This window comes from Neovison vison, chromosome 6 (genome assembly GCF_020171115.1).
Source record: "Neovison vison isolate M4711 chromosome 6, ASM_NN_V1, whole genome shotgun sequence".
Lineage (NCBI taxonomy): Eukaryota > Metazoa > Chordata > Mammalia > Carnivora > Mustelidae > Neogale > Neogale vison.
This window is the reverse complement of record NC_058096.1, coordinates 77,906,406-77,922,604: the sequence shown is the minus strand read 5'-3', so window position 1 is coordinate 77,922,604 and position 16,199 is coordinate 77,906,406. Positions and strand designations below refer to the sequence as shown.

Sequence of the window (16,199 nt, the reverse complement as noted above, 5' to 3'; positions counted from 1 at the left end):
CCATTAAGATTATTTGCACATGTTTGATTATATACCAAGATACTCATAGAGAAATACCTGAGAAACTATAAAACACGATAAAAGAAGTTAGTAAGATAGGTGACTTCAAGAAGCAATAGCTTTTCTTTATATGAAAAATAAATAACATACAATGATGTCAGGCAATTTAGGCTGCTGTAACAAAGTACCATAGACTAGGTGGCTTATAAACAGCAGAAATTTATTGCTTACAGCTCTAGAGGCTGAAAGTCCAAGATCAGGGTGCCAGCATGGTCACGTTCTGGTGAGACCTCATTTCCGGCTGCAGACAACTGACTTCTCATTATATCCTCACGTAGTGGAACAAGGGCGAGAGAGCTCTCTAGGATCCCTTTTTTAAAGACACTAATCCCATTCATAAGGGTTCCACCTCATGACCTAATTACCTTTTAAGTTCCCACCTCCTAATAATCATCATATTAAGGACTTGGATTTCAAAGTATTTCAAATTGAAAATATGTAGTATAGCTGAATAGATTTTTTTTTCTCTAAATGTCTCTTATTTAAAAGTACATTTAATAATCTGATGTTTTAAACAGTGGTATCTTGACACATCAAAGACATTGACTAATTCTTAGTCAAAACTAATGCTAAAAAGAAAACAGGATTTTTCTCTACTAGATTCCTCTTTGCTATTATTAAAAACTTCAATATTCTTTCAAAGTTAAATAATAAAGCTCTTTAATTGTTATGTCAGAGTTTTTTACTTTTTTATAGATCATATCTTGAACACCATTCCTATTACTTTCTTATTAGATGTATATCTGTATTTTAAAAACACTGTAAAATATTCATCTACTTTTTTTCTGTTTGGTATTTTATCTCTATTGTGCAGTAAATGACATTTTGGGAGATAAGAATCATGTGGTTTCATCTACTGCAATGAAAAGCATACACATTTAGGAAGATTTTTAAGGAAAAATAATTAAAGAGTAGTATTACTTCATGGACTTTGCAAATTATAATGACTGAATAGAATGTGTATTAACTCCCTATGAGATATTCATTGTGTTCCTATTAAACTATCATTTTGGTAATCTTTAAATGTATTATTCATAAAAATATGTTTTTGGCTTTGATTTGGCATCATAGTAGCAAAACTAGCTGAACTTTAGCATAATTATAAATGAGAAATCAAAGTAGTTTTTATTCATTCATCTGAAAAGTATAATTGCATATATTAACAATAATGACTCAAACTGATTTGATCTTCATTTAAAATTTTTCTATACAATCAGAATACACATTTTTATATATACTTCAGATCTAGAGTGCTTTTAATTCAGATCAGGCTTAAAAAACACACCACACTTAGTACACCCACATAATTTGTTTTTTTAATTTAATATTTTTAGTGCAACTTTCTGTGACATGGAACAGGAGAAGAAAGTGTCTTGATCCTCAAAAGTCTATAGGAAAGAAAACTCTGCTTTAATGAAGAAGTCAGATGGATTAAGGATCAAGTACTAAATGAATTCATGTGGACAAGGGGATCTTGGATTCTATACCTTTATTGTCTGAAGGGTAAATTTAGGCATCTAACTACTGAGTCTATCCACAGCTTTGGACCTGGAAGCTCACAATATACAATATGGGATCTTTCTCATGTAATGTTTTGGAGGGAAAGACAGTTTGCTTCCTAGAAAAATCCAGGGTATTAAAAAATAACATTAAAAATGCAAAGATTTATAAGCACAGCTGTTAAAACAAAATTAGTACTCCACTTGCCCTCACTTTAACTTGTTTTCTAATAATTCCTTTGCTTTTTTCCCCTTTTCTCTTTTACCCACACTCTCTAGTTTAACTTGTAAGATTTCTATGATAGTCTTTCTAAAAAGTACACTCTTCTACTTATAGTCGCATATCTCCATTTAGAAATTGGAAATTCAGATAAAAGATTGGTGAATTAATTTTAATTTGTTTAAAAGAGGAGCTTGCATGTGTCCATGTACCAAGAGCATTCACATATGCATTGAATCAACATTAATAATTAATTTTTCAGTACTTGTCTTAGATTCTTAGATATGTCAGATATTATTCTAAATGCTGTATTCAGTGTGGTAGATACAATAGACATGGTTTGTACACTCATAGAGCTATGGTTTCTTAAGTGATACTTCTATTAAATATCTATAGAGATACATATATCAATTACAGAAGGAGGCTTTTTCTGATGAGTATAGTAGGAGGATCTAATTCAGGAAATGTCACTTTGATGAATTATCTTTTAGCTAAGACTGAAAGTTGAGCAGGAGTTTGCCAAGCCAAGAATGTGGAGCTGAGCATGTTTAGCAAAAACAAAGACTAAAAGAGCTTGTTGCCCATGAGATTCTAAAAGGCCAGGACCTTTGGTATTGTGAGCAGCCTGGTGGTGAGGCAAGAGAGAACAATGGTCAAATCATTAAGAAGCTAAAAGGCCAGGTTAAGGATTTTACCTTCCATCCAGAGTTCAACAGGATACCACTCACTGGTTAAAGAATTGAGTAGAATGATAACCATATCTTAGAAAAATCAGTTTGGCGTCAATCTGAAAAACAGTAGAGTGAGAAAGAGCAGAAGCAAGGAATTTAGTTAGGGGTTTGTTGCAATATTCTGGATAATAGTCCAAATTGACACATCTTAACGAGGGCAGGGCTTTGCAATCCTTGTGCCTAACACAATAAAATACATTAAAATAATGTATTAATGAATTAATAAGGGAATAAATTTAGCTTATTCTACTGAACCATTTGCATGAATTCACTATGAATACCAAAATCTCATAAATACATACCAACTTGTATAATTTCTATGGATGGATTACCGTAGAAATTTATTACCATAAATCCTAAATAGTAAGACATTAAGAGTTCCCAAGAAGGTTCTTTTTTTCTGAAAAGGGCTTCACTGCATAAAACCTTCCTTTCATTCCATCTCTATTTTATATGCTCCAATTCAGATTAAAGATTATAAATTGAAGAGACAAGAAAAAATATCATCATCTAATATCCTTGAGAAGTGATTCTTAAAACTTCCATTTTTACTCCCCATTAATCATTTGATCAAATATGCTGAATCCTCTACAAATTATATAGTTGCAAACATTTGATTACTTTATTTACTATGTGTGATAAATTAAATTGGTATAGAAATTAATTTTTTGGTGAGAGAATAATTTTGTTGGTCTATCTTTAAAACACAAATTAAAATAATTCCTTCAGTGGTTTAAGATGGTGATAATAGTATTGGAAAATAAATGTTATTACTTTCATGACTGTGAAAGCACACATTTTCCCCAAATTATTTTGGTCTCATTGTACACATACATAGCTGATGTGGAAAGGGAAAAAGCACAAGATGTAACCTTTAATAGGTAGTTATCAGGGAGCATCATATCAGAAGCACTGACTCGTGGGAATAAGAAAAGCACTCCATGTGCAGAGCTTTTCAGAAAAAGGACAGGTGGTAAATCCCTGGCAGATAGAATCAGCTACAAATTATACTTTGACTTTCAGGCAGATAACTTGGGTATTGAGAGAAAATATATAATTTTTAGAAATTTTATAGAAACAGTAAGGAATAAAGTCTCCCTAAAGCTATGATTTTCCCACTAGCCATCTTTTTTTTTTTTTTTAAGATTTTTATTTATTTATTTGACAGATAGATCACAAGTAGTCAGAGAGGCAGGTAGAGAGAGAGAGGAGGAGGCAGGCTCCCCGCTGAGCAGAGAGCCTGATGTGGGACTCGATCCCAGGACCCTGAGACTACAACCCGAGCCGAAGGCAGAGGCCACCCAGGTGCACCCCCACTCGCCATCTTAATCCCACTGTATAAAAACCAGAGTTCCGTTCCGCAATCATTCTCCTTGGCTTTTTTGCGAAGAAGCTGAAAACTTATGTCCACAAAAAAACCTGTGCATGGATGTTTATAGCAGCTTGCTTCTTAATTGCCAAAACTTGGAAGCACCAAGATATCCTTCAGTAGGTGAATGGATAAATAAACTATGGTTCATCCAAGCAATATTATTCAGAGCTAAACTGAGATGCACTGTCAAGCCATTTAAAGGCAGAAGGAAATTGGAATGCACATTACTAAGTGAAAGGAATCAATCTGAAAAAGCTACAAACTATATGATTCCATCTGTGACATCCTGGAAAGGACAAAACTATGTAGACTTTGGGTGATTATGATGCATCAATATAGGTTCATTAATTGTAAAAAATTTACTACTGTGTGGGAGATATTGATTGTTGGGGACAGTTATACATGTGTGGAGGCAGAGGTATATGTGAAATTTCTGTACCTTCTGCTCAATTTTGCTATAAACTAAAAATTGCTCTAAAAAAAGTCAATTAAAAAATAACCCAGAATCCTATAATATTATATGCTCATGAACCCTCTTTCCTTTAATGTTCTTCCTCTACAATCCAGATGCTAAATGTTTTCAAGCAATCGCTAGATGCAATTCCCTTGTTGTTAGGCCATATACACCAAAAAAATATTAGGTTCAATTTTGAATTACTTGTTCCTTTAAGGTGTCATTATCTGTCCATTCTATTATATTTATATATGAGAACAAACAGAATATGAGTAATTACAATGTTTTGAACAATAATGGTTGTTGAAACCAGTTCCTTTTCTGTTTGCTATTCTAATATAAAATACTGCATTTTCTGGCAAAAAGATGGTAAATCATTAATGAAACAAGAGTAGGTAATATAAAGATACATTCAAGTAATCTGGTAAGCAATTAGAACCAATGTTCATTTTAAAATAGCCTCTGAGTTTTAATATCCTAGTTCTCGAGTAAAATTACATACTTGATATCAGTCATTTTGTTTCTTATTATTTAAAATACAGATGACTGAGTTCAATATTTTTTGGGAACAAGACGTAAAACTTTTAGTTAGCAAGTTTTCATTCTGTCTTGACTTCTCTGAACCCCATGATACAGAAGTATGCATATTTGCTCATGTCTACGTAAGAAGTATTATGAGCATGAAGTACACTTAGGAAAAAAATATTCCCTTTAAAATTAGCATAATAGACATGCAATCTTGGAAATGGGGTCAATTAAACAGTTTAATGAAATTTATGTTAAAAATAAAAAGGATATCAATATTAGCTTAATCAATTAATAATAGCTTAATTAATATGAAGCAAATAGACCAAAAGTGATTCTTCAAATATTAATTCTGACTCTAATAGATTTAGAATAAGAATAGTAGTTCTAGGTGAGGGGAAGAAGATAGCAGAGTAGGAGGACTCCATGTTCCTCCTGTCCTTGACTATAACTAGATAACTACCAAATTGTCCTCAATACCCCAGAAATTGACCTGAAGACTGACAGAAAAAATTCCACAACAAAGGTAGAGAAGAGTCCACATCAAAGGAGGTAGGAAGAGCAGATACATGGTTTGAGAAAAAAAAATGGATTATGGCTGCTATGGTGAGGAGAGAGCCATGGTCATAGAGAAGGATGAGAGACAGACTAACAATAAGGAACACATTGAGAAAATGAATCCCCATAGCGATTGGCTTAGAAAGTAAGAGGTCCTGAATTTCAAGAGTTCTTGCAACCAGTGGGATATAAAGCCTGGAGTTTTCAAGGTTAGTGTGCTCGGCTCTGGAGGAGGTTGGGGGCACTGGCATTGCTCTTAGAGAAAGGGCAGGGCAAACAGTCCGTGACCATACAGCATAAAATCAATGATCTGAAGAGCACGTGGGACCTACACTGGGGAGGTTAGTTGCTCATCTCAGACCATGTCCCAGAGAGGCAGCATTTGTGGAGAGACCCCTCTGGGAACAAGAAACTGTCAGGCACCATTTCCCTCCCCATCCCTCAGCATAACAACAGACAACCCTGTGGTAATAACTAGTGTGGCACAAATACTCACTACCTAACTCTTCCACCAAGCCCTGCTCCCTGCATGTGCTTGGGAAACCACTCTTTCCAGTCACATTTGCCTCAGTAGCAGTGCAGCAGCTCCCCTTTCCCAGAAGACTGGCCCAAACTCTTGCCAACACTGCATCTCCCAACCTGGGAGAGTTTATTTTTTTTAATTTTTTTTTTTTTTTTTAATTAAAGCGGGGTGGAGGGGCTAGGCAGAGGGAGAAGCAGTTTCCCTGCCAAGCCTGATGTGGAGCTCAATCCCAGGGATTGAGACCTGAGTCTAAGGTAGACACTTAACCAACTGAGCCACTCAGGCACCACTGACCTGGGAGTTTTGTGCAGCCTTGGTTCAGCTGATGGAGGAAACAGATCTCATTTCACAAATACACAAGGGTATATTTAGTTAAAATGCACCACATTCAGGCCAGGTACCAAAACTGTCCACAACAGGCTAAGAGAGTCTCTGCAGACAACTGGCTTGAAGGATAAAGCAGCCAGGACACAACAGCAGAGCACATACAGCACACATTGGAGACACTCCCAGAAGCACCAATACCTAGGGAAGAGGGACACTACACCGCAGGGCACTACAGGAGCTCTTCTTCATAAAGCCATTACTCTCAAAAATAGGAGAGACAGCTGACTTTCCTAACACAAAGAAACAGGCACAGAGACTTAGACTAAATGAGAAGACAGAGGAATTTGTCCCAAATGAAAGAACAAGACAAGGCCACAGCCAAAGATCTAAGTGAAACAGATATAAATAATATGCCTGATGGAGAATTTAAAGCAATGATCATAAGGATACTCACTGGACTTGAGAAAAGAGTGGAGGACATCAGTGAGACAATTAACACAGAAATAAGGAATAACACAGCACGGATAAAGGACTAAATAAACAAAATGAAAAACATGCTTGATGGAATGAACAGCAGGATGGAGGAACCACAGGAATTAATTAACAACCTAGAAGACAAAATAATGGAAAGTAATCAAGCCAAATAAAAGAGAGAGAAAAGAATTATGCAAAATGAGAATAGACTTAGGGAACTCAATACCTCCATCAAATGTAATAACATTTGTATTAAGAATAAGAGAAAGAAAAAAGGACAAAGAATTTACTTGATGAAATTATAATGGAAAACTTCCCTAATCTGGGGAAGGAAAAAGATATCTAGATCCAGGAGGCACACAGAACTCCCAACAAAATCAGCAAAAGCAGATCCACACCAAGAGGTATTGTAATTAAAATGGCAAAGTATAGTGATAAAGAAAAAAATGTAAAAGCAGCAAGACAAAAGAAGACACTTACATACAAAGGAACTCCCCTTTCCCCTCCAACCCCTGTAAGGCTATCAATGAATTTTTCAGCAGAAACTTTCCATGCCAGAAAGGAGTGGGATGATATATTCAAAGCACTGAATGGAAAAAACCTGCAGCCAGGAATACTCTATCCAGCAAGACTATCATTCAGAATAGAAGGAGAGATGAAGAGTTTCCCAGACAAAACAAATAGATTTCATGACCACAAACCCAGTTCTGCAAGAGATATTAAAGGTGGCTCTTTGAGTGAAAAGGAAAACCAAAGGACAGTATAAAAATAACACAAAGCAGTAAAAATAAATATTTCTGAAAAAATCAGTCAAGAAACTCACAAAATAAAAAGATGTAAAATATGATACCATATAACTAAAACATGGGAAGGGGAAGAATAAAGAATAGATTCAAACAGAAAAAACTATCAACTTAATATAGACTGCTACATTCAGAAGATATTATAAATAAAACTAAAGATAATCACAAATCAAAAAGCAATAATAAATATATAAAGAATATAGAGAAAGAAATCTAAATATTGTCATTAAAGAAAACGAGCAAACCATAAAAGAGAGAAAGATAAGAAAGGATAAGAGAAAATCTTCAGAAATAAACCCAAAACAATAGAACGGCCATAAATATGTACCAGTAGGTATGCCAGGGTGGCTCAGTCAGTTAATATCTGTCTTTGGCTCAGGTCATGATCCCAGAGTCCTAGGATCGAGTCCCACATAGGGCTTCCTGCTCAGTGAGGAGTCTCTCTCTCTCTGTCTTCTCTTCTTGCTGCTCGCCCTGCTTGTACTCATTCTCTCTCTCTCTCTGACCAATAAAATATATTTTTAAAAGATTTTACTTATTTATTTGACAGAGAGAGATCACAAGTAGGCAGAGAAGCAGGCAGAGAGAGCGGGGGAAGCAGGCTCTCCGCTGAGCAGAGAGCCCCATGTGGGGCTCAATCCCAGGACCCTGGGATCATGACCTGAGCTGAAGGCAGAGGCTTTAACCCACTGAGTCACCCCGGTGCCCCAAATAAAATATTTAAAAAGATACATATCAATAATTACTTTGAATGTAAATGGACTAAATGCTCCAATCAAAAGATACAAGGTGACAGAATGGATAAAAAACAAAACCCACCTATATTATGTCTACAAGAGACTCATTTTAGAGCTAAAAACTATTTAAGTTGAAAGTGAAAATGAAATGAAGAAACATGTATCCTGCAAATGGGTGTCCAAAGAAGCCCAGACTAGGAATACTTACATAGATTTTAGAACAAAGACTATAACAAGAGACAAAGGAAGACAATACATAATAATAAAGGAGAAAATCCAATAAGGAATTTTAACAATTATAAATATGTATGTACCCAATATGGGAGCACCCAAATACATAAAAAAGTTAATAACAAACATAAATTATGTAATCAATAGTAATACAATAATAGTTGGGGGCTTTAACACCCCACTTACATCAACGGACAGATCATCTAAACAGAAAACAGCAAACAATATCTTTGATTGACACAATGGATGGGAAAGATTTCACAGATATATTCAGAACATTTCATCCTAAACCAGCAGAATACACATTCCTTTCAAGTGCATATGGAACATTTTCCAGAATAGATAACATATTAGGCCATAAAACAAGAATCAACAAATTCAAATACTGAAGTCATACCATGCATCTTTTCTCACTGCAATACTATGAAACTAGAAGTAAACCACAAGAAAAAATATAGTCAGAGCACAAGTACATGGAGGTTAAACAGCATGCTAGTAAACAATGAATGGATCAACCAGAAAATAAAATAAATAAAAAAGTACATGAAAATGAAAATGCAGTAATTCACAACTTTTAGGGTGCAGCAAAAGTGGCTCTGAGGGGGAAGTTTATAGTAATACAGGCCTACCTTGAGAAGTAAGAAAAATCTCAAGTAAAAAACCCAACCTTATGCCTAAATGGGCTGGGAAAAGAACAACAAATGAAACCTCAAACCAGTGGAAGGAAGGAAGGAAATAATAAAGATTAGAGAAGAAATAAATGATATAGAAACTAAAAACCAATAAAACATATCAGTGAAAGCAGGAGTTGGTTTCTTTAAAAAAATCAATGAAGTTAATAAATCTCTAGCCAGACTTATCAAGAAAAAAATAGAAAGGACTCAACTAAAATCACAAAGGAGTGAGTAGTAATAACAACCCATGTCATAGAGAGACACTTTTAAGAGACTGTTATGCAAAACTATATGCTAACAAATTGGACAACCTAGAAGAAAGGGATAACCTACCAAATATATAACCTACCAAAACTGAATCAGGAAGAAATAGAAAATTTGAACAGACTAAAGATCAGCAAAAGAAACTGAATCAATCAAAAACTCTCTCAACAAACAAAAGTCCAGGAACAGAGGGCTTCACAGGCAAATTCTACCAAACATTAAAAAAGAGTTACTATAACACCTATTCTCAAATTATTCCAAAAATAGAATAAAGAAAACTTTCCATTTTATTTTATGAGGCCAGCATTACCCTGATTCCAAAATCAGATAAAGACGGCACTAAAAAGGGGAACTAGAGGCCAGTATTGCTGATGAATATAGATGCAAAAATCCTTGACAAAATATTAGCAAACTGAATTAAAAAAACCAACAACATTAAAAAAAAACCCATTCATCATGATCCAATAGGATTCATTCTTGGGTTGCAAGGGTGGCGCAATATTCACAAATTGATATGATACATCACATCAATAAGAGAAGGGATAAGAACCATATGATCTTTTCAACAGATAGAGAAAAAGCATTTGATAAAGTACAGCATCCTTTCATGATAAACACCTTCCACAAAGTAGGTTTAGAGGGAATATATCTCAATTAATAAAGGCTATATATAATAAACACACAGTTAATATCATCCTCAAAGGGGAAAAGCTGAGAACATTTCCCGGAAGGTCAGGAATAAGACAAGGATGTCCGCTTGCACCACTTTTATTCAACATACCACTGGAAATCCTAGCCACAGCAATAACACAACAAAAATGAAAGAAAAAAGCATCCAGATTGGGAAGGAAGAAGTGAAACTTTCACTATTTGCAGATGACATGATACTCTGTATAGAAAACCTGACAGACTCCACCAAAAAATTGCTAGAACTAAAAAATTCAGTAAGGTCACAGGATACAATATCAATCTATAGACATTGTTGCATTTCTATATACCAGTAATGAAGCAGCAGAAAGAAATTAAGAGAACAGTCCCGTTTACAATTGTACCAAAAACAGTAAGATACTTAGTAATAAATGTAATCAAAGAGGTGAAAGACCCCTTTTCTGAAAACTATAAAACATTGATGAAAGAAATCGAAGACAAGACAAAGAAATGGAAAGGCACAATGCTCATGGGTTGGAAGAATGAATATTGTTAAAATAGCTACATTAACCATAGCGATCTATAAATTTAATACAAACCCTTCCCTAACAAAATACCAACAGCACTTTTCATACAACTAGAATAAATAATCACAGAATTTGTATGGCCCCACAAAAGACCCCAAATAGACAAAGCAATCTTGAAAAAGAAAAGCAAACCTGGAGATACCACAATTTTGAACTTCAAGATATATTACAAAGCTGTAGTAATAAAAACAGCAGGTACTGCCACAAAAATAGACACATAGATCAATGGAACAAAAAGAAAACTCATTTAAAAAACAATTATATGGTTAGCTAATCTTTGATAAAGGAAGAAATAATGTTGTATGGGAAAAAGATAATCTCTTCAACAAATGTTGTTGGGAAAACTGGACAGCAACATGCAAAAGAATGAAACTGGACCACTTTCTTAACACCATACACAAAAATACATTCAAAGTGTATTAAAGATCTAAATGTGAGACAGGAAACCATCAAATTCTAGAACAGAATACATGCAGTAAATTCTCTTGACATTAGCCATAGGAACATTTTTCTAGATGTGTCTCCTGAGAAAAGGGAAACAAAAGCAAAAGTAAACTCTTGGGACTACATCAAAATAAAAAGCTTCTGCACAGTAAAGGCAACAATCAACAAACTGAAAGGCAATCTATGGAATGGGAGGAGATATTTGCAAATGACATATCTGATAAAGGGTTAGTATACAAAATATATAAAGAATTTATATGTCAATACCCCCAAAATAAATAACCCAATTTAAAAAATGGTCAGAAGACATGAACAGACATTTCTCCAAAGAAGACATACAGATGAGCAACAAACACAGGAAAAGATACTCATCCGCAGTTATCATAAGGGAAATGCAAATCAAAAGTACAATGAGGTATCGCCTCACACCTGTGAGAATGGCTAAAATAAAAAAACATAAGAAACAACAGGTGTTGGTGAGGATGTGGGGGAAAAAAAAAACAACCTTTGTTCACTGTTCTTGGGCATGCAACCACTCTGGAAAACAGTACGGATGTTCCTCAAAAAATTTAAAATAGAATTATCAGTAATTGCACTATTAGGTATTTACCCCCAAATAGATCGATCCAGTAATTGCAGTACTGGGTATTTACCCAAAGAATACAAAAATACTAATTCAAAGGGATACATGCATCCTTATGTTTATAGCAGCATTATTAACAACAGCCAAGATATGGAGGCAGTCCAAATGTCCCTCAACAGATGAATGGATAAAGGAAATATGGCACATGGATAAAATGGAATATTACTCAGCCATAAAAAGAAAGAAATCTTGCCATTTGCAACTGCAGGGATAGAACTAAAGAGTATAATGCTAAGTGAAGTAAGTCAGAGAAAGACAAATACCATATGATTTTATTCATGTGTGGAATTTTAGAAACAAAAATGAGCAAAGAGAGAGAGAGAAAGAGAGAAATCAAGAAACAGACTCTTAACAATAGAGAACAAATTGATGGTTACTGGGGGTGGGTGGGTATATGGGTGAAATAAATAATGGGATTAAAGAGCACACTTGTCCTTTGGGTGTTGAGTTTGTTAAGTTCTTTATAGATTTTGGACACTAGTCCTTTATCTGATATGTCGTTTGCAAATATCTTCTCCCATTCTGTCAGTTGTCTTTTGATTTTGTTAACTGTTTCCTTTGCTGTGCAAAAGCTTTTGATCTTGATGAAATCCCCAAAGTTCATTTTTGCCTTTGCTTCCCTTGCCTTTGGCGATGTTCCTAGGAAGATGCTGCTGAGACTGAGGTCGAAGAGGTTGCTGCCTGTGTTCTCCTCAAGGATTTTGATGGATTCCTTTCTCACACTGAGGTCCTTCATCCATTTTGAGTCTAAACAAGAAATGGGCAGAGGACATGAACAGACGTTTCTGCAAAGAAGACATCCAGATGGCCAACAGACACATGAAAAAGTGCTCCATATCACTCGGCATCAGGGAAATACAAATCAAAACCACAATGAGATATCACCTCACACCAGTCAGAATGGCTAAAATCAACAAGTCAGGAAATGACAAATGCTGGCGAGGATGCGGAGAAAGGGGAACCCTCCTACACTGTTGTTGGGAATGCAAGCTGGTGCAACCACTCTGGAAAACAGTATGGAGTTTCCTCAAAATGTTGAAAATAGAACTGCCCTATGACCCAGCAATTGCACTACTGGGAGTTTACCCTAAAGATACAAATGTAGTGATCCAAAGGGGCACGTGCACCCGAATGTTTATAGCAACAATGTCCACAATAGCCAAACTATGGAAAGAACCTAGATGTCCATCAACAGATGAATGGATAAAGAAGATGTAGTATATATACACAATGGAATACTATGCAGCCATCAAAAGAAACGAAATCTTGCCATTTGTGACAACATGGATGGAACTAGAGCATATCATGCTTAGCGAAATAAGTCAAGCGGAGAAAGACAACTATCATATGATCTCCCTGATATGAGGAAGTGGTGATGCAACATGGGGGCTTAAGTGGGTAGGAGAAGAATCCATGAAACAAGATGGGATAGGGAGGGAGACAAACCATAAGTGACTCTTAATCTCACGAAACAAACTGTGGGTTGCTGGGGGGAGGGGGGTTGGAGAAGGGGGGTAGGGTTATGGACATTGGGAAGGGTATGTGCTTTTGGGTAAATTGGAAGGGGAGGTGAACCATGAGGGACTATGGACTCTGAAAAACAATCTGAGGGGTTTGAAGTGGCGGGGGGGTGGGAGGTTGGGGTACCAGGTGATGGGTATTATAGAGGGCACAGCTTGCATGGAGCACTGGGTGTGGTGAAAAAATAATGAATAATGTTTTTCTGAAAATAAATAAATTGGAAAAAAAAAAGAGCACACTTGTCATGATGAGCACTGGATGACTAAAATAAAAACAAACAAACAAAAATTAGTTCTGCTGCTAATAGATGTGAAACTCTGGGAAGATTATCGAGTCTCTGGGTTTTGAGTGACCTAATCTGTGAAAGAGAGGTAACACTGATTTTTGTGTGTGTGAGAATTCATATTCCAGGTGCCTTTTATTAACAAGTGGCAGAATGGCATGTACCTCAGTAAGAGTCAGCATCAGAAAAAGTCTTGCACGGAGAAATGACACAACAGAGTATTATCAAACTTATCGTCCTATGAAGAGGTATAAAGGAGATGCGGGAAAATGTGTTAAACTTGAACATCATGATTGCAGGATTATAGTCAACCTTTACTGGTTCCCCACATTTTGCCAATTAGTGATCCTATTAGAGTAAAAGAGTTGATTCACTAACTCAAGATTCTGTCCTATCCCCACTGGCCCCAACCTATGTCCTCCAACATACTGTCACACTTCTAGTTTCTCCTGGTTCAAAGCACAGGTTCAACATATGTTTATTGAATAAATAACCAACATACCACCTTCCCTACAGCTTGCTGACACTTGGGCACTAAAAGGTGGAAAATATATAACTTTTTAAAGATGCTGTGAAGTATGATAAAATATGCTGAGATTTTTTTTAACAGATTAGGTAAAAAAAAAATGACGTGTGAAGTCTACTTCTGACAAATGATAGGGGAACAGCATACAATTTCAGAATAATAGTTTGGGTAATGTCATTGTGAGCAGGGGTAACAGAATGGGCACAAAAACTGAAAGCTATCAGTGCACATAGTAACATGAATATTACTTCCAAATTTTCCTTCAGTCAATTTTGAAAATTAGTTTATTAAAAAATATCTTATATCTATATTTGTATACCTATATCTACATCTATATCCATATCCATCCAGATTGTTATAACTATTCACCAGGGTACTGACTATGAGATACTAACACATCAGATGCTGACCACTACGCCATACTGGTATGTACTGCACAAAAAACAATCATTCTTCTGGAATGATCCTTGATAGAATCATGATCAATAGGGAGATTACTCATATACAATGTATTTTCATCTTTTACTGGTCATAGATGAAAAGGTCATCTCATTCTCCAGAGCTCTTTACCCTGTTAGATGAATAAGAAATAGATTTTATGAATAATCAAGAATGAAAGCAGTTAGGAAGGTATCTACATATTATCGGTCCCTCATTATACAGGAACTAAAATGGCATTTTCAAAATAATACAAATGAAGATAATAGAACTCAACAATGAGTTCGAATATGAAACTGAAGTATTATGTATCAAATGTTTGATGGCAAAATCAATCTAATGTTGGGGGACCTGGATGGCTCAGTGGTTTAAGCCTCTGCCTTCATCTCAGGTCATGATCTCAGGGCCCTGGGATCAAGCCCCAGAGCATCAGGGCTCTCAGCTCAGTGGGGAGCCTGCTTCTCCCTCTCTCTCTGCCTGCCTCTCTGTCTACTTGTGATCTCTCTCTATCAAATAAATAAATAAATTCTTTTAAAAAATCTATCTAATGTTATTATTTATCTTGGTAGCCAATTTTGACAACTTGAAAAGATGTACTTTTTTTTTTCTTTTTAAAGTAAAATTTAAAATTTCTCCCCAAGTCTAGTCAACTAACCCGCTCTTGGTGGAACAAATGTCAAGATGTCATTCTTTCCATTGCCTGAAGTAATATTTACCACATGAACTGATAAGTGTATTGAATACGAGTCTTTCTTTAGAATCACAGAGACTTCTCATTCAGAGAGCTGTTACCAAACCCAAGGAGGCTGCAAGGCAAATGCTCTTAGAACAGACCTAAATCCTCTGTGCACTTCTGGTCAGATCCTATAGAGCATTTAATGCCAATTCTTAATGAGAGGGATGGGGAAAAAAGCAATGAAATGAGGAAAAGAAGACGTCACCCACTTTGGGTTTTGTTCTCTCACATTCTCTATTTATTGTAGTTTTGTTCTTAAGATTTAGTTTGCTTAATTGGGAATGATTTGCTTGCCAACATTATGCTCTATTCTCCAAAGGCTTGCCTTTAAGCTTGTTCTTATATACATGATGCCGGGGCTTGGAAGCCTAAGTGAAGAACAAACACTTTTGTCTTGGCTTGGTATTTGACTTACTGCTTTATATAGGCAATCCAACACCCATAGTTAAGCTTTAGTAAACCCTCACTTTTAACACATGTTAATTTTTTCTTTTAACTCAAATGTAGAGCTAAGAGCTCAGCCAATGAAATTACCACCTTTGGCAGTTGTGTATGTGTGAGTGTTTGTGTAATTGAGAATGTTTATCTTAGGCTGGTTTTTATAGGCATTATAAATCATGACTATGGTTGTAAATTAGCAAAAATAATTTAGTAGTTAGAAGACAGAATGTGTACACTATGCACCACATTTATGAAGAATTTTTGAAAAAACACAGGGTTCATTTAGTTGACCATCTTGGATGCCATTTGAGACTACGTCCCCCTCTGCTTTATAAGCTTTCATTTGTGAGACTAATTTGTAAACAAAATTAATCTTTCCTTGACTTTTTTCCTGTAGGGGCACTTTCTTGTACTTCTAGCATTTATAATCTGACTTGTAATATTATTATTTGTTTATATGTCATTCTCAGCCCTATCGAG

General features: G+C 35.6%; 1 long non-coding RNA gene across 1 annotated transcript in view; it reads right to left on the bottom strand.

Annotated features, from left to right (window-relative positions):
* Positions 1-16,199, bottom strand: part of LOC122908613 — a 219,900-nt gene that overhangs the window by 63,370 nt on the left and 140,331 nt on the right. The window contains exon 4 of the long non-coding RNA XR_006384987.1: positions 2,475-2,566. This is a non-coding gene — a long non-coding RNA (uncharacterized LOC122908613). The remainder of the gene's footprint in view (positions 1-2,474; positions 2,567-16,199) is intronic.